The sequence below is a fragment of the Ranitomeya variabilis genome, chromosome 1, assembly GCF_051348905.1.
Source record: "Ranitomeya variabilis isolate aRanVar5 chromosome 1, aRanVar5.hap1, whole genome shotgun sequence".
Taxonomy (NCBI): Eukaryota; Metazoa; Chordata; class Amphibia; order Anura; family Dendrobatidae; genus Ranitomeya; species Ranitomeya variabilis.
In genome coordinates, this window is record NC_135232.1 from 62,547,006 (window position 1) to 62,570,889 (window position 23,884).

A 23,884-nucleotide genomic window follows, 5' to 3' on the forward strand; every position below is an offset into this window, starting at 1 on the left:
GATCTCAATAATGCATCAGGGAAACCATCCTTAATTCACTAGTGGCGACACTTCAGGAAAAAAACATTTAAAAACCTGTTGGGTTTAATGGGAGAATCCTGTTATCTACCTAACACCCTAACACTGGGAATAATTTGTCTAGCATGGGAGAACCTAGTTTCTTGGCTAGTTTTGCAGAATGATAGACTGGCTGGTCAACTATTCTATAGTATTCAACTTGGCCATCCATCAAATGGATGTATTGTCTATGCTGACAGAATAATGTTCTCTTGGGGACTGGTGGAAAAAGTCTTGAGTTGAATTCTTTTTTAAAGATTTCAGTAATGTATCTGGAAAAGTATCATCATTTTACCTCTATGGGCACTGCACAAGAGGAAACCACTTAAAAATAAATGATCCATTGGGTTTAATGGGAAATTCTTATAATTTATCTGACACTAGGAATCCTTTGTCAAGCACTGCTACCAGAAAAATGCTGCTGAAGGCAATCAATAAATATTACAGATGGTGACTGGTGTTTTTTGGCAATTTGTCACTAATGAGATCCTTGAGAACAATATGCAATGCTTTTTCTTGCTTTATTTTTTATACACTAGTAAAATCTAAAAATTATAATGATGCTCTCCGACACCAACCTTTTTGCTTCATATAGTGGTCAGATCTGTCCTACTGGTTGAAGAAGGACACGCCCCTAGTGACACAACTCATACAGGGAGAAGGACACACCCCAAGTGACATAACTCATGCAGGGAGAAGGAAACACCCCCAGTGACACAACTCATACAGGGAGAAGAAGGACACACCCCCAATGACATAACTCATACAGGGAGAAGGAAACACCCCCAGTGACACAACTCATACATGGAGAAGGACACACCCCCAGTGGCATAACTCATACAGAGAGAAGGAAACACCCCCAGTGACACAACTCATGCAGGGAGAAGAAGGACACACCCCAGTGACACAACTTATACAGGGAGAAGGAAACACCCCTAGTGACACAACTCATACATGGAGAAGAAGGACACACCCCAGTGGCATAACTCATACAGAGAGAAGGAAACACCCCCAGTGACACAACTCATGCAGGGAGAAGAAGGACACACCCCCAGTGGCACAACTCATACAGAGAGAAGGAAACACCCCCAGTGACACAACTCTTGCAGGGAGAAGGACACACCCCAGTTACACAACTTATACAGGGAGAAGGAAACACCCCTAGTGACACAACTCATACATGGAGAAGAAGGACACCCCCAGTGGCATAACTCATACAGAGAGAAGGAAACACCCCCAGTGACACAACTCATGCAGGGAGAAGGACACACCCCAGTGACACAACTTATACAGGGAGAAGGAAACACCCCTAGTGACACAACTCATACATGGAGAAGAAGGACACACCCCCAGTGGCATAACTCATACAGAGAGAAGGAAACACCCCCAGTGACACAACTCATGCAGGGAGAAGAAGGACACACCCCCAGTGGCATAACTCATACAGAGAGAAGGAAACACCCCCAGTGACACAACTCATGCAGGGAGAAGGACACACCCCAGTGACACAACTTATACAGGGAGAAGGAAACACCCCTAGTGACACAACTCATAAATGGAGAAGAAGGACACCCACAGTGGCATAACTCATACAGAGAGAAGGAAACACCCCCAGTGACACAACTCATGCAGGGAGAAGAAGGACACACCCCAGTGACACAACTCATGCAGGGAGAAGGACACGCCCCAGTGACACAACTTATACAGGGAGAAGAAGGACACACCCCCAGTGACAGAACTCATACAGGGAGAGGGAAACACCCCCAATGACACAACTCATACAGGGAGAAGAAGTACAAGCTCCTTATGACAGTAACTCATAGAAGAAGGACATGCTGGGGGTGTGTCCTTCTTCTCCCTGTATGAGTTGTTTCTCTGGGAGCATGTGATTCTTCTTCCTGTGGTCAGATCTCATCTTAAACTCAAAGAGTTTCCTCAGCGAGCTCTATAGAAGAATTGGCCAACTGGTTAAAACCAATCTGCAGTTTTCAAGTTGATCAACTCTCGAAATAAAGGATTTACTATGTTGACATAATACTGCCATTATCTTGGGCATTGGAAGATAAAGCCTTGAGTTGACTTCTTTTCAATGATCTCAGTAATGATCATCTATCAAAACATCTATTTGTGTCACTAACAGATTTCTGTAAAATCTAGATGTAAATCTATACAAGTCGTAATCGTAACAAGTAAGTAATGTATAGCGCATAGTTTGGGAAATCTCTTACTTCAAAATCTCCCCCCAAAAAATGTCTCTCCTCCATTCCACTAAAAAAAGATCTTCTATAACAGGTTATTGGATGAGTCACCTCTGGATCTCTCTGACCAAATGTAGCATTGATTTGCCAGGAGTTGTCAGCCCTTATAGCATGGTGTTATATGTCGCTGATATATTGCGCCTCATCTTCTGATAGGACGTTGATATATCATTTATTGATTTTGTCTGTCAGGTTTTGCTAATCCTTATCTGTCTCATCAATCTTCAATGCAAAGTCTTAGCTGCGGAGTTAACCCATTGGAGAGAGCCATCCCTGTCATGATCTCTGCAAGCAGAGATCATAGCAAGCCTATAGAGGGACAAGCTCTCGGAAGATGGAACTATACTGACCATGAACTAAGCCTGCCGCGCAACTAGAAATAGCCAGGTAGCATTTCCTAATTATTGCTAGATGCCCAGCTCTGGCCTAAGACCTAAATAGCTAGCAGAGGGAAATATAAGACCTGGCTCACCTCTAGAGAAATATTCCAAAGAAGACAGTAGCCCCCCACATATAATGACGGTGAGTTCAGATGAAACAACAAACGCAGCAGGAAAATAGTCCCAGCAAATTTGAGGTCCGCTTACTAGATAGCAGAAGACAGATAGTATACTTTCATGGTCAGCAGAAAAACACTAACAAAACACCATCCAGAGATTACCTTAAACTCTGGCATTAACTCATAACACCAGAGTAGCAATCCCTGATCAACGAGAGCTTTCCAGACACAGTAACAAAACTTCAGCTGTGAACTGGAACAAATAGGCAAACGAAACATGGACAAAAGTCCAACTTATCTAGTAGTTGTCAGAAGCAGGAACAAGCACTGAGAGGCATCAGATAACATTGTTGACCGGCAAGAAACCACCAGAGAAATGAGCTTAAATAGCGACACCCACTACTGATGGAACCAGGTGAAACAGGAAAGAGGATGACAAGTCCAATTCCACAAGCGGCCACCGGGGGAGCCCAGAATCCAAATTCACAACAGTACCCCCCCCTCAAGGAGGGGGCACCGAACCCTCACCAGATCCACCAGGGCGACCAGGATGAGCCCTATGGAAGGCACGAACAAGATCAGAAGCATGAACATCAGATGCATTGACCCAAGAATTATCCTCCTGGCCGTAACCCTTCCAGTTGACCAGATACTGGAGTCTCCGTCTGGAAACACGAGAGTCCAAAATTTTCTCCACAACGTACTCCAACTCACCCTCAACCAACACCGGAGCAGGAGGCTCAACTGAAGGTACAACAGGCACCTCATACCTGCGCAATAACGACCGATGAAAAACGTTATGAATGGAAAAGGACGCAGGGAGGTCCAAACGGAAAGAAACAGGATTAAGAATCTCCAATATTCTATAAGGGCCGATGAACCGAGGTTTAAACTTAGGAGAAGAGACCCTCATAGGGACAAAACGAGAAGACAACCAGACCAAATCTCCAACACAAAGCCGAGAACCAACACGACGATGACGGTTGGCAAAACGCTGAGTCTTCTCCTGGGACAACTTCAAATTGTCCATAACCTGCCCCCAGATGTGATGCAATCTCTCCACCACCGCATCCACTCCAGGACAATCCGAGGATTCCACCTGACCGGAGGAAAATCGAGGGTGAAACCCCGAATTACAGAAAAACGGGGACACCAAGGTGGAAGAGCTGGCCCGATTATTGAGGGCGAACTCTGCCAATGGCAAAAAAGCAACCCAATCATCCTGGTCAGCAGAGACAAAACACCTCAGATATGTCTCCAGGGTCTGATTAGTCCGCTCGGTCTGGCCATTAGTCTGAGGGTGAAAAGCAGATGAAAAAGACAAATCTATGCCCATCCTAGCACAGAATGCCCGCCAAAATCTAGACACAAATTGGGTACCTCTGTCAGAAACAATATTCTCAGGAATACCGTGCAATCGGACAACATTCTGAAAAAACAGAGGAACCAACTCAGAAGAAGAAGGCAACTTGGGCAGAGGAACCAAATGGACCATTTTAGAGAAACGGTCACAGACCACCCAGATGACAGACATCTTCTGGGAAACAGGCAGATCTGAAATAAAATCCATCGAGATGTGTGTCCAAGGCCTCTTAGGAATAGGCAAGGGCAACAGCAGTCCGCTAGCCCGAGAACTACAAGACTTGGCCCGAGCACAAATGTCACATGACTGCACAAAGACTCGCACATCTCGTGACAGGGAAGGCCACCAGAAGGATCTTGCCACCAAATCCCTGGTACCAAAAATTCCGGGATGACCTGCCAATGCAGAAGAATGTACCTCAGAGATGACTCTACTGGTCCAATCATCCGGAACAAACAGTCTATCAGGCGGACAACGATCCGGTCTATCCGCCTGAAACTCTTGCAAGGACCGCCGCAGATCAGGAGAAACGGCCGACAAAATTACTCCCTCCCTAAGGATACCTGTGGGTTCAGTATTACCAGGAGAGTCCGGGTCAAAACTCCTAGAAAGGGCATCTGCCTTAACATTCTTAGAACCCGGTAGGTATGACACCACAAAATTAAAGCGAGAAAAAAATAAAGACCAGCGCGCCTGTCTAGGATTCAGGCGCCTGGCAGTCTCAAGATAAATCAAATTTTTGTGGTCAGTCAATACCACCACCTGATGCTTAGCCCCCTCTAGCCAATGGCGCCACTCCTCAAACGCCCACTTCATGGCCAAAAGCTCCCTATTCCCAACATCATAATTCCGCTCTGCGGGCGAAAATTTGCGAGAAAAGAAGGCACAAGGTCTAATGACGGAGCAGTCGGAACCTTTCTGCGACAACACTGCCCCAGCTCCGATCTCCGAAGCGTCAACCTCAACCTGAAAAGGCAGATTCACATCAGGCTGACGTAACACAGGGGCAGAGGCAAAACGGTGCTTAAGCTCCTGAAAGGCCTCTACAGCATGAGGGGACCAATTAGCAACATCAGCGCCATGTCTGGTCAAATCAGTCAGTGGTTTAACGACATCCGAAAAACCAGCAATAAATCGGCGGTAAAAGTTGGCAAAGCCCAAAAATCTCTGAAGACCCTTAAGAGAGGAGGGCTGAGTCCAGTCACAAATAGCTTGCACCTTGACGGGATCCATCTCAATGGAAGAGGGAGAAAAAATATACCCCAAAAAGGAAATTTTCTGGACCCCAAAAACGCACTTAGACCCCTTCACACATAAAGAATTAGACCGCAGAACCTGAAAAACTCTCCTGACCTGCTGGACATGAGAGTCCCAGTCATCAGAAAAAATCAGAATATCATCCAGATATATTATCATAAATTTATCCAGAAAATCGCGGAAAATATCATGCATAAAAGACTGGAAAACTGAAGGGGCATTAGAAAGACCAAAAGGCATGACCAAATACTCAAAGTGGCCCTCGGGCGTATTAAATGCGGTCTTCCACTCATCCCCCTGCCTGATCCGCACCAAATTATACGCCCCACGAAGATCAATTTTAGAGAACCACTTAGCACCCTCTATACGAGCAAACAAATCAGTAAGCAATGGCAATGGGTATTGGTACTTAACAGTGATCTTATTCAGAAGCCGATAATCAATACATGGTCTCAAAGAGCCGTCCTTTTTTGAGACAAAGAAAAACCCAGCTCCCAAGGGAGAAGAAGATGGACGAATATGTCCCTTTTCCAAAGACTCCTTTATATATTCCCGCATAGCAGCATGTTCCGGCACGGACAAATTAAACAAACGACCCTTTGGAAATTTGCAACCCGGTATCAAATCTATGGCACAATCGCACTCACGGTGCGGAGGTAACGACCCAAGCTTGGGTTCATCAAAGACGTCTTGATAATCTGAGAGGAACTCAGGGACTTCAGAGGGAATGGACGACGAAATAGAAACCAAAGGTAAGTCCCCATGAATACCCTTACATCCCCAGCTCAACACAGACATTGCTCTCCAGTCCAAGACTGGATTGTGAGACTGCAACCATGGCAATCCCAGTACCAAATCGTCATGTAAATTATACAGCACCAGGAAACGAATAATCTCCTGGTGATCCGGATTGATACGCATGGTTACTTGTGTCCAGTATTGTGGTTTATTATTAGCCAATGGGGTGGAGTCAATCCCCTTCAGAGGAATAAGAGTCTCCAAAGGCTCTAAATCAAAACCACAACGATTGGCAAAGGACCAATCCATAAGACTCAGAGCGGCGCCAGAGTCAACATAGGCGTCCGTGGCAATGGATGACAAAGAGCAAATCAGGGTTACAGACAAAATAAACTTAGACTGAATGGTGCCAATGGAAACAGACTTATCAAGCTTCTTTGTACGCCTAGAGCATGCTGATATAACATGAGTAGAATCCCCACAATAGAAGCACAATCCATTCTTCCGTCTAAAATTCTGTCGCTCGCTCCTGGACAGAATTCTATCACACTGCATACTTTCTGGCGTCTTTTGCATAGACACCGCCAGATGGTGCACCGGTTTGCGCTCCCGCAGACGCCTATCAATCTGAATAGCCATTGTCATGGACTCATTCAGACCTGCAGGCACAGGGAACCCCACCATAACATCCTTAACGGCATCAGAGAGACCTTCTCTGAAAGTTGCCGCCAAGGCGCACTCATTCCACTGAGTAAGCACAGACCATTTACGGAATTTTTGGCAGTAAACCTCAGCTTCGTCTTGCCCCTGAGATAGTGCCATCAAAGTTTTTTCTGCCTGAAGTTCCAAATGAGGTTCCTCATAAAGCAAGCCCAAGGCCAGAAAAAACGCATCCACATCGCGCAACGCAGGATCCCCTGCTGGCAATGAGAAGGCCCAATCTTGAGGGTCACCCCTGAGCAAGGAAATCACAATCCTAACCTGCTGAGCAGGGTCTCCAGCTGAACGAGACTTCAGGGACAAATAAAGCTTACAATTATTTCGGAAATTCTGGAAGCTAGCTCTATTCCCTGTGAAGAACTCCGGCAAAGGAATTCTCGGCTCAGATACTGGAGCATGTACCACAAAATCTTGTAAATTTTGTACTTTCGTGATGAGATTATTCAAACCCGCAGTTACACTCTGAAGATCCATTATTGTCAGGTGCACACAGAGCCATACAGAGATGAGGAGGAGAGAGAGAAAAAAGACTGCAGCAAGGCAAACTGGAGGAAAAAAAAAAAAAAAAAAAAATTCCAGCAGACTTCTTATAACTCTCCTTTCTCAACCTGGGTCTTTAACACTTTATTGGCCGGTCAAACTGTCATGATCTCTGCAAGCAGAGATCATAGCAAGCCTATAGAGGGACAAGCTCTCGGAAGATGGAACTATACTGACCATGAACTAAGCCTGCCGCGCAACTAGAAATAGCCAGGTAGCATTTCCTAATTATTGCTAGATGCCCAGCTCTGGCCTAAGACCTAAATAGCTAGCAGAGGGAAATATAAGACCTGGCTCACCTCTAGAGAAATATTCCAAAGAAGACAGTAGCCCCCCACATATAATGACGGTGAGTTCAGATGAAACAACAAACGCAGCAGGAAAATAGTCCCAGCAAATTTGAGGTCCGCTTACTAGATAGCAGAAGACAGATAGTATACTTTCATGGTCAGCAGAAAAACACTAACAAAACACCATCCAGAGATTACCTTAAACTCTGGCATTAACTCATAACACCAGAGTAGCAATCCCTGATCAACGAGAGCTTTCCAGACACAGTAACAAAACTTCAGCTGTGAACTGGAACAAATAGGCAAACGAAACATGGACAAAAGTCCAACTTATCTAGTAGTTGTCAGAAGCAGGAACAAGCACTGAGAGGCATCAGATAACATTGTTGACCGGCAAGAAACCACCAGAGAAATGAGCTTAAATAGCGACACCCACTACTGATGGAACCAGGTGAAACAGGAAAGAGGATGACAAGTCCAATTCCACAAGCGGCCACCGGGGGAGCCCAGAATCCAAATTCACAACACATCCCCACCCGTCTTCTACAATAAAGGCGGGTGGTGGTTTCCTTGTTGGCACAATATCGATACATGACAGTTTTAATGGATTTACTTTAGGCACACATTACAGATTCATATGTTCTTTAGTCATCTTTTGCTTAGAAGTAGCTAACATACAGTGCCTTGCAAAAGTATTTGGCTCCCTGGAACTTTTCAACCTTTTCCCACATATCATGCTTCAAACATAAAGATAACAAATGTAATTTTTTGGTGAAGAATCAACAACAAGTGGAACACAATTGTGAAGTTGAACGAAATTTATTGGTTATTTTACATTTTTGTGGAAATTCAAAAACTGAAAAGTGGGGCGTGCAATATTATTCGGCCCCTTTAACTTAATACTTTGTTGCGCCACCTTTTGCTTCAATTACAGCTGCAAGTCACTTGGGGTATGTCTCTTATCAGTTTTGTACATCGAGTGACTGAAATTCTTGCCCATTCTTCCTTGGCAAACAGCTCGAGCTCAGTGAGGTTTGATGGAGATCATTTGTGAACAGCAGTTATCAGCTCTTTCCCCAGATTCTCGATTGGATTGAGGACTGGACTTTGACTTGGCCATTCTAACACCTGGATACGTTTATTTGTGAACCATTCCATTCTATATTTTGCTTTATGTTTGGAATCATTGTTTTGTTGGAAGACAAATCTCCATCCCAGTCTCAGGTCTTTTGCAGACTCCAACAGGTTTTCTTCAAGAATGGACCTGTATTTGGCTCCATCCATCTTCCCATCAATTTTAACCATCTTCCCTGTCCCTGCTGAAGAAAATCAGGCCCAAACCATGATGTTGCCACCACCATGTTTGACAGCGGGGATGGTGTGTTCAAGGTGATTGTTGCCAAAAAGTACGATTTTGGTTTCATCTGACCAGAGCACCTTCTTCCACATGTTAGGAGTGTCTCCCAAGTGGCTTGTTGAAACTTTAAACAACACTTTTTATGGATATCTTTGAGAATTGGCTTTCTTCTTGCCACTCTTCTATAAAGGCCAGATTTGTGCAGTGTACGACTGATTGCTGTCCTATGGACAGACTGTCCCACCTCAGCTGTAGATCTCTGCAGTTCATCCAGAGTGATCATGGGCCTCTTGGCTGCATCTCTGATCAGTCTTCTCCTTGTTTGAGATGAAAGTTTAGAGGGACGGCCAGGTCTTGGTAGGTTTGCAGTGGTATGATACTCCTTCCATTTCACCTACACAGTGCTCCTTGGGATGTTTAAAGTTTTGGAAATAATTTTGTATCCAAATCTGGCTTTAAACTTCTCCACAAAAATATCACGGACCTCCCTGTTGTGTTCCTTGGTCTTCATGATGCTCTCTGTGCTTCAAACAGAACCCTGAGTCTATCACAGAGCAGGTGCATTTATACGGAGACTTGATTACACACAGGTGGATTATATTTATCGTCATTAGGCATTTAGGACAACATTGGATCATTCAGAGATCCACAATGAACTTCTGGAGTGAGTTTGCTGCACTGAAAGTAAAGGGGCCGAATAATATTGCACGCCCCACTTTTCAGTTTTTAAATATCCACAACAATTTTAAATAACCAATAAATTTCATTCAACTTCACAATTATGTTCCACTTGTTGATTCTTCACCAAAAAATTACATTTGGTATCTTTATGTTTGAAGCATGATATGTGGGAAAAGGTTGAACAGTTCCAGGGAGCCGAATACTTTCGCAAGGCACTGTGTTAACATTTACCCAACCAGGTGTCTTCAAGGCTTTGTAAGTAGACATTATATTGCTTTTCCAGAATTAATCAGTGATCCTATTTTACTGCACCTTGCCTTTGCTTTTTTTTAATACAGGTTTAATGTAAATGATATATCCACTTTATAATAATGCAGTATTTTCCATTTTATATATTGCATATACGCTGCTCAAAAAAATAAAAACTTAAACAACAGAATATAACTTCCAAGTAAATCAAACTTCTGTGAAATCAAACTGTTCACTTAGGAAGCAACACTGTTTGACAATCAATTTCACATGCTGTTGTGCAAATGAAATAGACAACAGATGGAAATTATTGGCAATTATCAAGACACACTTAATAAAGGACTGGTTCTGCAGGTGGGACCACAGACCACATCTCAGTACCAATGCTTTCTGGCTGATGTTTTGGTCACTTTTGAATGTTGGTTGTGCTTTCACACTCGTGGTAGCATGAGACGGACTCTACAACCCACACAAGTGGCTCAGGTAGTGCAGCTCATCCAGGATGGCACATCAATGTGAGCTGTGGCAAGGTTTGCTGTGTCTGTCAGCGTAGTTTCCAGAGGCTGAAGGTGCTACCAGGAGACAGGTCAGTACACCATGAGATGTGGAGGGGGACATAGCAGGGCAACAACCCAGCAGCAGGACTGCTACCTCCGCCTTTATGCAAGGAGGAAAAAGAGGAGCACTGCCAGAGCCCTGCAAAATGACCTCCAGCAGGCCACAAATCTGCATGTGACTGCACAAACAGTTAGAAATCGACTCTATGAGGATGGTCTGAGTGCCTGACATCCACAGATGGGGGTTGTGCTCACAGCCCAACACCATGCAACATGCTTGGCATTTGCCACATAACACCAGGATTGGCAAACTCGCCACTGATGCCCTGTGCTCTTCACAGATGAAAGATTTACACTGAGCACATGTGACTGACGTGACAGAGTCTGGAGACGCTGTGGAGAGTGATGTGCTGTCTGCAACTTCCTTCAGCATGACCGGTTTGGCAGTGGGTCAGTAATGATGTGGGTGGCATTTCTTTGGAGGGCCGCACAGCCCTCCATGTGCTCGCCAGAGGTAGCCTGACTGCCATTAGGTACCGAGATGAGATCCTCAGACCCCTTGTGAGACTATATGCTGGTGCGGTTGGCCCTGGGTTCCTCCTAATGCAGGACAATGCCAGGCCTCATGTGGCTGGAGTGTGTCAGTAGTTCCTGGAAGATGAAGGCATTGAAGCTGTGGAAGGCCCGCCCTTTCCCCAGACCTGAATCTGATTGAGCACTTCTGGGACATCATGTCTCGCACCATCCACCAATGTCACATTGCACCACAGACTGTCCAGGAGTTGGCGGATGCTTTAGTCCAGGTCTGGGAGGAGATCCCTCAGGAGACCATCCGCCGCCTCATCAGGAGCATGCCCAGGTGTTGTAGGGAGATCATACAGGCATGTGGAGGCCACATACACTACTGAGCATCATTTCCTTGTCTTGAGGCATTTCCACTTAAGTTGGATCAGCCTGTAACTTTATTTTCCACTTTCATTTTGAGCATCTTTCCAACTCCAGACCTCCATGGGATATTAGTTGTGATTTACATTGATCATTTCTAGGTTTTATTGTCCTCAACACATTCCACTATGTAGTGAATATAGATTTACAACTGGAATATCTTTCAGTGATATCTAGGATGTGGGATTTTAGTGTTCCCTTTATTTTTTTAAGCAGTGTATATGCGTATCTTGGCTCAAAATCTCCTTAGATGATTTATGTGACCTTAAGAGAAAAAATTCAATACTACGTTGGAAGTTATTTATGTTATATGTGTTGATATATATGTGGTCGCCCACTGATGTGATGTGCGTAGCGGGCCGCTGTTTGTTTTGCAAGAATATATTGAATTTTGTTTCATCTAGTGTTGCAGTCTTAAAAAAAATTGTAGAAAGGTAATAGTGGAAACACATGAAGCAACTATGTCTACTATGAGGCCTTTAGAAAGGGGTATTTCTTATTTGGATTGCTCTTCATCTCGTTTCTCAGATTGGAAGAGATCATCCAGGAAGGGCAATGGAAGGGAAATGCATGGTCGATTGTAACCTACCAGTAGTATCCGTTGTTTCATGTGGACATCAAAAGCTAAATCTTTGGTGATCAGATGATTTCTAGTTTATCTCAAAGCAGCATCGGCAAGAGAGTGGTACAAATGATGTCCCGGCTAATCATACCTGCCAGGACATGTTTACAATCGTCAGGTTTTCTTAATCTATCCTGTCATCAGAATGGGATATGTGTATGATACCTGCCGATAACTAACGATCATGTATTCTGGACAGGTATGTGTCATCGACACCTCTTACTTTTTTAATTTAAAAAAAAAAAATTCTTGATTCAATACTTTCTATAAAAGTTTAGTATTCCAACCATAAGATGTAAGACCAGTTTTGGTATTCACCATGGGTTCTCCTACTATCAATTCAGGAAAAGTCTGCCATGACTTTAACACGAAATGAATGTCCGAACAATGCTCAGGCTATCGTTGCTTGTCTATTCCTTCATCAAAACCCTAATTGATCCGGATGCAAATATATGTTGATAGCATCTTATTCTTTCTCATTATTTTAATTAGGATTTATTGTGAATCTGAAGTCTACCGTTGTCAATGTCCATGGAGAAAAAAATGGAATTTTCAGGGAAAACTGGGACCCATGAGACCTCTAATCCTGGTTGTAACAAATTGATTTACTCATCTCTATTGACTACATTGGAAACAGCAGAACAAAGTACATTAGTGCATTAAGTCTCTCGGCCTTAGTCAAGACGTTTATGCCAAGTGACTTGTCCTTTGCAGTCTGACCCTTTCTGCGCATTCATAAAATCGTATCTCTATGTTTCAGAAGGGTCGTGTAATGACTGACACATTCAATAACGATAAGTTAATTCATCCACAGTCTGAAATGTCTTCTTATGTTGGCCTGTAACTGTTTCCTAGTTGACGTCTTTAGCTCAGAGAAACCAGTTGCATATTAAGTATATGGAGTCTTACAAAGGAGAAGGAAGAGATCTTTAAAAAATGATTTGCAATGGAGAAGGACAATTCTTTCATCACAATTATATTAAAGCTGAACATTCCAGTTGGCACAACCCATGGTGATACAATATGTTATCTGTGGCACTAAGCCCTGGCAAATTGGTAAATTCAGTCCAGTCTAGTTTAGGCTGCTTTCACACTAGCGTCGTACGACGCACGTCCCAATGCGACATGCCGACGTACCAACGCATACTGCAAAAAAAACACAACGGGGCAGCGGATGCAGTTTTTCAACACATCCGCTGCCCCATTGTGATGTCCGGGGAGGCAGGGGTGGAGTTCTGGCCGTGCATGCGCGGTCGGAAAAGGCGGACACGATGCACCAAAAAACGTTACATGTAACTTTTTTTGTGCCGACGGTCCGATGCAACACGACGCATCCGTCGCACGACGGATGCAACATGTGGCAATGCGTCGCTAATGCAAGTCTATGGAGAAAAAACGCATCCTGCAAGCAATTTTGCAGGATGTGTTTTTTCTCCAAAACGACACATTGCGACGTGCATCGTATGACGCTAGTGTGAAAGCAGCCTTAATCCTCATGGCCCGTGCTTAGATATTGGCTGCCATGTCACGACTATGGTGATGAAATATACCAATTGGGCACCATGTGTTTCTGCGCAGGGTTTCTAAGGACTTTGTGTGACAGTCATCTCCCATCAGTGAATTATCATCCGTTATAAGACTACAACTATCAGTATGCCCAGACAGCATGTGGCTTTCATTGGAAGCAGTTTTTCAATATCTGGAGAGCCATGCACTGGGGGTCACTGTTGTAAGACTGTATAGACCATTGGGTGCTAAAATTTGGCCATTAGCAAAAATGGGATGAAAGGAGACCTCCTCTTCCCATCAAAGTATTTACCCTCTTAATATATTGCAGGCATCATAATATACAGCACTGTGTACTTCCAATTGCTGATTTTGCATTTGTACCCAGATAATTCACCTCTTTACTCTATGAAAAAACAGCAAGTCTCTTTTCCATGCATGAATCATTCCCCTCTTCAAATCCTGACCGAGCTGCTCCGCTCCTCTCCCGGCCTAGCACTTTTACAGTGATGATTCATGTAGGGGAAAAAACCTCCTGCTTCTACATAATGCTTAGAACTTAGAAGGATTCAGTTAGTCATTATTTAATAACCTGAGGTCATAGACCTAATGGAAAAGAGAAAAAATAACTGGGTAGAAGGGAAAAATGAGCAATTGTAAGTACACAGTGCTAGATAATATGATGACTGCAATATATTAGAGTATAAAAACTTTAATGGAAGAAGGAGGAGGAGGAGGAATGCTTCTTTAAGTGATTTAGAGATTAGGGGCTCCAGAGTTCAGAGGGAGGATACACAGTGAATTAGTGTGCCAGACTTACACCTATTTGGTAAAATTATTAGAAGACAATTCGAAGATTTTGGCATTTTTGGTAATTTCAGTCCATATGCTTTGCATTGCTAAGTGCCAATGGTGAAGAGATTATCCATGAGTAGGATATTGATTAGGTATTATTAGAAAATGTCATCTATATCAAATTGGTGAGTATCCTACCTTTAGAACCCCCACAGAAAGTTGGTTGCAGCCTTAGTTCACAAGTAGTACACTTTGACTTGGCCCTATCCTGGATCTCGTCATACCTAACAGACCGGACATTCAGCGTCTCCCACTCACACACCACCTCCTCACCTCGCCCCCTATCTGTCGGAGTCCCGCAAGGTTCAGTCCTAGGGCCCCTTTTCTTCTCCATTTACACCTTTGGCCTGGGACAGCTCATAGAATCTCACGGTTTTCAGTATCACCTCTATGCTGATGACACACAGATCTACATCTCTGGACCAGATATCACCACCCTACTAACCAGAATCCCTCAATGTCTATCCGCTATTTCATCCTTCTTCTCCGCTAGATTTCTAAAACTTAACATGGACAAAACAGAATTCATTGTCTTTCCCCCATCACACGCGACCCCCAAACGAACCTATCCATTGCCGTAAACGGCTGCCCACTCTCCCCAGTCCCGCAAGCTCGCTGTCTCGGGGTAATCTTTGACACTGATCTCTCCTTCAAACCTCATATCCAAGCCCTTTCCACTTATTGCTGCCTTCAACTCAAAAATATTTCACAGATCCGTACATTCCTAAACCAAGAATCTGCAAAAACCCTAGTCCATGCCCTCATCATCTCCCGCCTCGACTACTGTAACCTCCTGCTCTGTGGCCTCCCCTCGAACACTCTCGCACCCCTCTAATCTATTCTAAACTCAGCTGCCTGACTAATCCACCTGTCCCCCCGCTATTCCCACAATCGCATACAAGATTTCTCTCGCGCATCACCCCTACTCTGGAACTCTTTACCAGCGCCATTTACCCAGTGACTTCGGTCGCATCACACGTGCGCCTACGTGGACAGGACTTCTTGCTGCATCCAGGCTACCCTACCAATATTGGAATTTATAGAGACAGGATTAACGTTTCTCCCTGCACCGTATCTCTTATATTTGTTCTGATGAAGGTCCGGATGTGGACCGAAAATGTTCGACTTGCCTTTATGGATGCACATCAATAAACCTTTTGCATATGATAATTATTCATCTAGAGTGCCAAGTTTTTTCGGATTTGGATTTGTTGGGCTGGATACCCTACTTGAGCACCTACTCTATACACTACTACGAGTGCCATGTTGTTCTATAATTATTAGTGTTGAGCGATACCTTCCGATATGCAAAGGTATCGGTATCGGATTGGATCGGCCGATATCCAAAAAATATCGGATATCGCCGATACCGATACCCGATACCAATGCATATCAATGGGACACAAAATATCGGAATGGTTCCCAGGGTCTGAAGGAGAGGAAACTCTCCTTCTGGCCCTGGGATCCATATTCATGTATAAAATAAAGAATAAAAATAAAAAATATGGATATACTCACCCCTCTGACGGCCCCGGCTCTCACCGGTCCAAGCGTCTGCCTCCGTTCCTAAGAATGCAGAGTGAAGGACCTTCGATGATGTCACGGCTTGTGATTGGTCGCGTGACCGCTCATGTGACCGCTCACGTGACCAATCACAAGCCGCGACGTCATCAAAGGTCAGTCACTCCCTGCATTCTTAGGAACAGAGGCACCGCTAAGCGCCAGGGTCCGCCGGAGGGGTGAGTATATCAATATTTTTTATTTTTATTATTTATTTTTTACATGAATATGGATCCCAGGGCCTGAAGGAGAGTCTCCTCTCCTCCAGACCCTGGGAACCATACGCACCGCACACTTCCGATTCCGATTTCCGATATCGCAAAAATATCGGAACTAGGTATCGGATTTCCGATACAGCAAATATCGGCCGATACCCGATATTTGCAGTATCGGAATGCTCAACACTAATTATTATATATCTCTACCACAACATATCAGACTCTCACCTACCATCGAAACCTAAAGCGCCATGGAATAAGTCGCGCAATAATAATAATAAATAATAATAATAATAAATAATTGATCAGATCTGGAAAAGCGCAGCCATGTACCCTGGGTAGTGAACTCTCCTAGGTCCTGCAGTTCAGGTCCTATTCCAAATTCCATATGAGCCCACCTGCAGGACCCAAGAATGGCCAATAGGCAGTGTATAGATCTATGACATTTTGGCTTCATATGCTGTGCACTTCCAGCAGCCATGGGACCTAATAACAGCTGAGTGGTGGGCTGACTGGTGGTCTGACAGGTGGTCTGCCAAGTGTTGAACCGCCATCAATCCAATATTGATGGGATAGGTCATTTCTGTCATAGTCCTAGATAACCCCTTTAATAGAATGTTCATGAAGGGGGCTTATGAGTAGGGAATCTGTGAAATCCTGAATTTCCATGCACAACGACTTCAGCATTCTAAGGATATTTTTATTCCTAGCCTGCACTACACTCTGCAAACCATCAGCAATTTGCTAGAAAGTGCAGCACAAGGAAGAAAAAAAAATCTTGAGAACATTTATAAGGGGCGAGAAATGCATGTTCGAAATGTGTCAGCATTAATTTGACAGTAAACTAAGACTTGATGCATTTTTCCCTGTGTAGTCTTTAGGAGGCTGACAGTTATGTTTAATAAAGTGGAACATTCAACTGAACAGCCATTAAGGAATACCGATGTGTATGATACTTTAGTGGATAGACGTGTGTCTCCAGTGCAGCATCCGATGCAATTATTGTTGCTGAGATAATAAGTAATACATGGAGGATACCCTGAGAAATCCCGAGAACCATGCACGGACACACCATCAACATGCTGGGCTTTGTTGCTTGAGATGATAGGTTTGGCTAAGACTGTGGTTAAGAGATTTGCAAGACAGATACTGATCTTGGAGCTACAGAAAGGACATAACGAATGAGCGCACCAAATGGAATTCAGCGATGTTTCAGTCTGTTCTATCAGTTGAGTATTGTCATTTTTAGGGCTCCGTAGATTTTGGACCACAACTGGCCAGGAGGCCTCATAGAAATATATGAAGCTCAGATGCTCAGGTCGGCATGTCCACGGACAGTCCATGCTTGGAACGGTTGGCATGGATGTCTTCATGAGCCCTTAGGCTGGGTTCACATTAATACAGTGCTCTCCTCCAAACACTAGGTTGGGGTGTCTTTTGGAATCCCTGAAAAACTGTCTCCTGTCAGGAACTCCTCCAAGGTAAGAACAGAGCTAGACGCTGAGGACACTGAACTCCAGCATCCATAGTAGTAGAGGCGGAACATAGCTGTGAAGTATTTACCATAATACATCATTCATTTCCCTTCCTACCTCTACCACCCGTTTGCACGTTGACTACATTTAATGACTGTGGATCTGATACCAAGTGGGATTCCTTGGTTTTTGGGCTTTTTGCCAAGGTGATGGAGGAGTGAAGTTGACCGTTTGAGCTTCTTCTGATGGCAGTCTGAAGGTGGGGAATCTAAATTGTCCAAGACCTCTGACCCAATGTCATGAGAAGGATCTTTAGTCTGTATACCTGGAATTGTTTCCCGCAACCCATACTTTTTTAGTCATACGCCAATGAATCCATCAGGTTGCTATCAGGTGCAATCACAATACACTTTTCGAGGTATTCCGACAAGAACTTCTCGACATAGTGTCCAGTATAGAGCACTGTATGAATGGGATCCAAGTAGTGATGAATGGATCGATCCGAAGACGATTGACATCTTATGGATTATCATACTTTGTACACCTGAGCCGCCACTGACCAACGAATAGCAGTGGAGCACAGTTTGTACAGCAGAGTCATTTTCCATTTTCAGAGTCACTGGGTAAAGACATAAACACATGGTCATATTTTTGATCTGAGTGCAATCCGACAAAACATCTGATCATACTAAGACGAATGTTATTCTTAAGGGGCCATGCACATGTCAGATTTTTTCCTTGGACCAACAAAAAAATAGCTGTGTGCACGATTGGGATCCAATATTGGGATCACAGTAAGCCATGCAAGTCAATGAGACCATGGAAACCATTGGACTGCACTCGGATGACATCTGAGTGCGGCCTGATTGCCTTGGACTCACAGAATGGAGAAGACAGAGACATTTTTTACCATCTTCTCCTCATTTGAGAGTATCGGATCACATTCTGATCAACCACTGCCATTAGTCCATCTCTGCTGTTGAGTGTAGGATCTTATGATCAACCAGGTTCCCTCTCTCCCAGCTCCAGATCCTCTAAATTATGTATGAATTGTTTCACTTGGGGTGTGTCCTTCTACTCCCTGTATGAGACACTTTAACTGAGAGCTTGTACTTCTTTCACTTGTATGAGTTGTATCACTGAGGATGTGTCTATCTTCTCCATGCATGAGTTGTGTCAAAGGGGCATGTACTTCTTCTCCCTGTATGAGTTGTGTCACTGGGGCATGTCCTTTATTCTACCTGTATGAGTTGTGTCACTGGGGGTATGTCATTCTCCCTGTATGAATTGTTTCACTTGGGGTGTGTCCTTCTACTCCCTGTATGAGACACTTTAACTGAGAGCTTGTACTTCTTTCACTTGTATGAGTTGTGTCAAAGGGGGTGTGTCCTTCTTCTCCCTGTATGAATTGTTTCACTTGGGGCATGTCCGTCTTCTCCCTGTATGAGTTGTGTCACTGGGGGTGTGTCCTTCTCCCTGTATGAATTGTTTCACTTGGGGTGTGTCCTTCTCCCTGTATGAGTTGTGTCACTGGGGCATGTCCTTCTTCTCCCTGTATGAGTTGTGTCACTTGAGGTGTGTCTTTCTCCCTGTATGAGTTGTGTCACTTGGGGTGTGTCCTTCTCCCTGTATGAGTTGTGTCACTAGAGGTGTGTCCTTCTCCCTGTATGAGTTGTGTCACTGGGGCATGTCCTTCTTCTCCCTGTATGAGTTGTGTCACTTGAGGTGTGTCTTTCTCCCTGTATGAGTTGTGTCACTTGGGGTGTGTCCTTCTCCCTGTATGAGTTGTGTCACTTGAGGTGTGTCCTTCCTCTCCCTGTATGAGTTGTGTCACTTGAGGTATGTCCTTCTCCCTGTATGAATTGTGTCACTTGAGATGCCCTTCTCCCTGTATGAGTTGTGTCACTTGAGGTGTGTCCTTCCTCTCCCTGTATGAGTTGTGTCACTTGAGGTGTGTCCTTCTCCCTGTATGAATTGTGTCACTTGAGGTATGTCCTTCTCCCTGTATGAATTGTGTCACTTGGGGTGTGTCCTTCTTCTCCCTGTATGAGTTGTGTCACTTGAGGTGTGTCATTCTCCCTTTATGAGTTATGTCTAGTGTTGAGCGATACCGTCCGATACTTGAAAGTATCGGTATCGGAAAGTATCGGCCGATACCGGCAAAGTATCGGATCTAAGATCTAATCCGATCCCGATACCCGATACCAATACAAGTCAATGGGACACCAAGTATCGGACGGTATCCTGTATGGTTCCCAGGGTCTGAAGGAGGGGAAACTCTCCTTCAGGCCCTGGGATCCATATCAATGTGTAAAAGAAAGAATTAAAATAAAAAATAGGGATATACTCACCCTCTGATGCGCCCTGGACTTTACCGCCGTAACCGGGAGCCGTTGTACCTAAGAATGCGCGCTTGAAGGGCCTTAGATGACGTCACGGCGCTCTGATTGGTCCGTAGCGGTCGCGTGACCGCTACGCGACCAATCACAAAGCCGTGACGTCACCTAAGGTCTTTCAAGCGCTTGAAATACCTTAGAAGACATCCGCAGCTTCTGATTGGTCGCGTAGCGGTCGCGTGACCGCTACGCGACCAATCACAAAGCCGTGACGTCACCTTAAGGTCTTTCAAGCGCTTGAAAGACCTTAGGTGACGTCACGGCTTTGTGATTGGTCGCGTAGCGGTCACGCGACCGCTACGGACCAATCAGAGCGCCGTGACGTCATCTAAGGCCCTTCAAGCGCGCATTCTTAGGTACAACGGCTCCCGGTTACGGCGGTAAAGTCCAGGGGCCGCCGGAGAGGTGAGTATATCCCTATTTTTAATTTAGTTCTTTCTTTTACACATTGATATTAATCCCGATACCGATTCCCGATACCACAAAAGTATCGGATCTCGGTATCGGAATTCCGATACCGCAAGTATCGGCCGATACCCGATACTTGCGGTATCGGAATGCTCAACACTAGTTATGTCACTTGAGGTGTGTCTTTCTTCTCCCTGTATGAATTGTGTCACTGGGGGCTTGTCCTTCTCCTTCTATGAGTTACTGTCACAAGGAGCTTGTACTTCTCACTGTACGAGTTTCTCTCTGATAACACCCTCTTGTACTTAACAAAAGTTAACTCATTAAATGCCAAATACTTTGATTGCCAAAATCTCCGCAATGGAGAGGCGAAATTAAAAAAAAATAAACATTTGCATTACTATCTGCAGCCACTATTACACCCTATGTCCATCTCTATATGAAAAAATTGATGAAAGGTGGTCCTCTTCAAAGGGCTTACACCATATACAAGTCATTCAAAAGTTTACTTATTCTTTAAAACTTCTTAGATTATATTGGAACTAAGGAATTACCAAGAACAAATGTGTCACTGTAGAGGATTTTAGAACCTTAAAATAAACTAAAGACATGTAATCTGTCCTGTAATAAATGGCGTAGAAGAAGCCACGACACAGATAGTTCAATGCCCCAGCATAAAATGAGGCTGGGAGCTCCTGACCTAAATTAGAATGTAATGTTCACATGTTTTATGGGGACGGAACAAAAGAAATGGTTCTTTATGCCGTATTCTATAGACGAGATGTTTCTTTCTCATCCAATCTAATGATGCCGTCAAAGCCATTTAAGGCAATTAGGGTCATTTCTAAGTCACATCCTTTCTTCTTCTTTTTTTCTTGGTAGCTAGCTGTAAGTGTCACCACCATCTGAAAGGTGCAGATCAATGATGTCTGAAGAATCCGCCGGGGAATCGGTGACAATCCAGCAACAAGATTTGCATAATTATTGTACCGCAGATAAGCTGTCACATTGGATGTTGGCAATTTCAACCAATATTCGCCGTTTAATGATAGGCATAAAGGAAAGAAAATCATTAATATTAATATTTATATGATTTTGGACGATAAGACTTCAATATGAATATCATTCAATGTTAAAGAGATTTTCTTCACATTATCTTTAGAGGAAATGTAGGATATCCACTCTGACCTATCTATCACAATTCTGGGGCTTGTAAAAAGCAATGAAAATGCACTATTAAAAAAAAACAGACAAAAATTATAACGGTATCCACTATGATTATATTTGTCCAGTGCAGATAAAGTATAGGAATGTAAAGAAAACCATTCCGTCATTTTATTCAAATTAAGACAAGTCCTCAAAACACAATTTAAAGGGAATCTGTCAGCAAGTTTTTGCTCTGTAATCTTATAGCACCATGATGTAGGGGCAGAGACCCTGATTCCAGTAATGTGTCAATTACTAGGCTGTGTTTTTCTGTTTCAGTAAAATTAGTGCTTTATCGGTAGGAGATTTTCACTCCAGGACTAGGTGTCTGGTCCCTCCTAGTCCGACCCTGCCCTCAGCACTGATTAGCAGCACTCTGTCACTGTTACAATGTACATAGAAAGCAACAAATCAGTGGTGTGGGCGGAGCTATACACAGCTCAGCATTCAGAGATCTGCTGCAGAGAAAACTTTGATTGCATCACAGCTATTGTACTCAGGAAACTAAGTGACATATCACTGGAATCAGGGTCTCTGTTCCTATATCATGCTGCTGTCAGATTTCATAGCAAAAACTGTTGACAAATTTTCTATAATCTACTTATGCAGTGCTAAAAGGGATGTAAGGCCTGCAGTACAGATTGTACTTCTTTATCTAGAAAGATTAACAGTTTTATCTAATGAACTACACTGATATCGAAAAGTTCGGCCGACTGTCTAATGTTTATGGTGGGGCCCGCTGACTGATTGTCGGAGGGAGATGTCAATCGGGCACGTCTGATTTTGAACTGCCTATCATAGTGTTCCCCTAGAGATAACCCTCTGGATGACATGGCAGCCTGCGGTTTTCTCATAGAGAACATTGAATTGCTCGGAGAAGCGAGTGCTCTTGTGTATGTGAGAGTCAGTCAAACTGGCCAACAGCCATCTAATGTGTATGGGGGTCTTAAAGGGAATCTATCACAAGCTTTTATCTACCCCTATCTGAGAGCAGCATGATATAGGTGCAAATACCCTGATTCTAGCAATGTACTACTTACTGGGCTTGATGTAGTTTAGATAAAAATCTCTGTATCATCTGCTGCAGATCTTGCAGTTCTCTGACTGCTAAGGCCTCTTTCACACTTCAGTTGTTTGGCGTCAGTCTAAAACCGCCAGTTTCCTCAAATAACGGATCCGTAATTTTTGGGGGGCGGATCCGTTATTTTCCCATAGACTTGCATTGGCGACGGATTGTGACGGATGGTCGTCAGTTCCATCCGTCATGCGACGGATCCGTCGAAATTTGGCGGACGTTGTCTAGATATAGACGGACATTGAAACGTTTTTTGTCAACGCCGAAATGACGGTTCGCGGCGGATCCGTCGCGTCCGTCATTCCATAGAATGGCCGCCTATGGGCGACGGATCCGTCGCGACCGTCATTTCGGCGGATCCGTCGCCCCAATCCGTTTTTTCAATTGCGCATGCTCCAAAAAGTAGATACTTTTCCCAGACAACCCCCAAGTAACGGATCCGTCAAAAAAACGGATCCGTTAGAACCTTTTCTCAACAATTGTGACGGATCCGTCGATCCGTCACTATGTCGGAAGTGACTGACGCCAAACAACTGAAGTGTGAAAGAGGCCTAAGCTCTGTATAACCCCTCACACTACACTGATTGGCTGCTTTCTATATACACTGTGCATAGGCAGGAAGCTGCCAATCAGTGGTTGTGGTGGGGATGAATAGAGCTCAGAAATATGGTGGACTACAGGACAGTTTAGGATTACTAGTCCTCTAAATTATGATTTGATCAAAACTACAGCAGGCAGCTCATTAAGTGACACATCGCTGGAATCAGGATTTCGTCTCTAGCAGATTAGATTGCAGAAACTGGTGACAGATTCCATTTAAGTGGAGAATAATAATGCATTTTATAAGCAATCAGGTTATGGCTTCATTTTGCAAAGAAATTGTAAGGGCACCTGACGTTCATTATGTAAATTATTCTCCAGAAGAAATGTAATATTTTACTGGAGTTTGTGGTGTAAATAGAAAAGGATGATTACATAGGAAGAGCTGCCTTAGATGTTCCCATCCATCTTTTGTTCAATATTTTACATAAACAGTGCTGCGCTCTTCCCAC

The 23,884-nt window shown here is 44.0% G+C and overlaps 1 protein-coding gene across 29 annotated transcripts in view; it reads left to right on the plus strand.

The window, feature by feature from the left end:
* Positions 1-23,884, plus strand: part of CELF4 (CUGBP Elav-like family member 4) — a 1,364,246-nt gene that overhangs the window by 119,681 nt on the left and 1,220,681 nt on the right. The window lies entirely within an intron of this gene.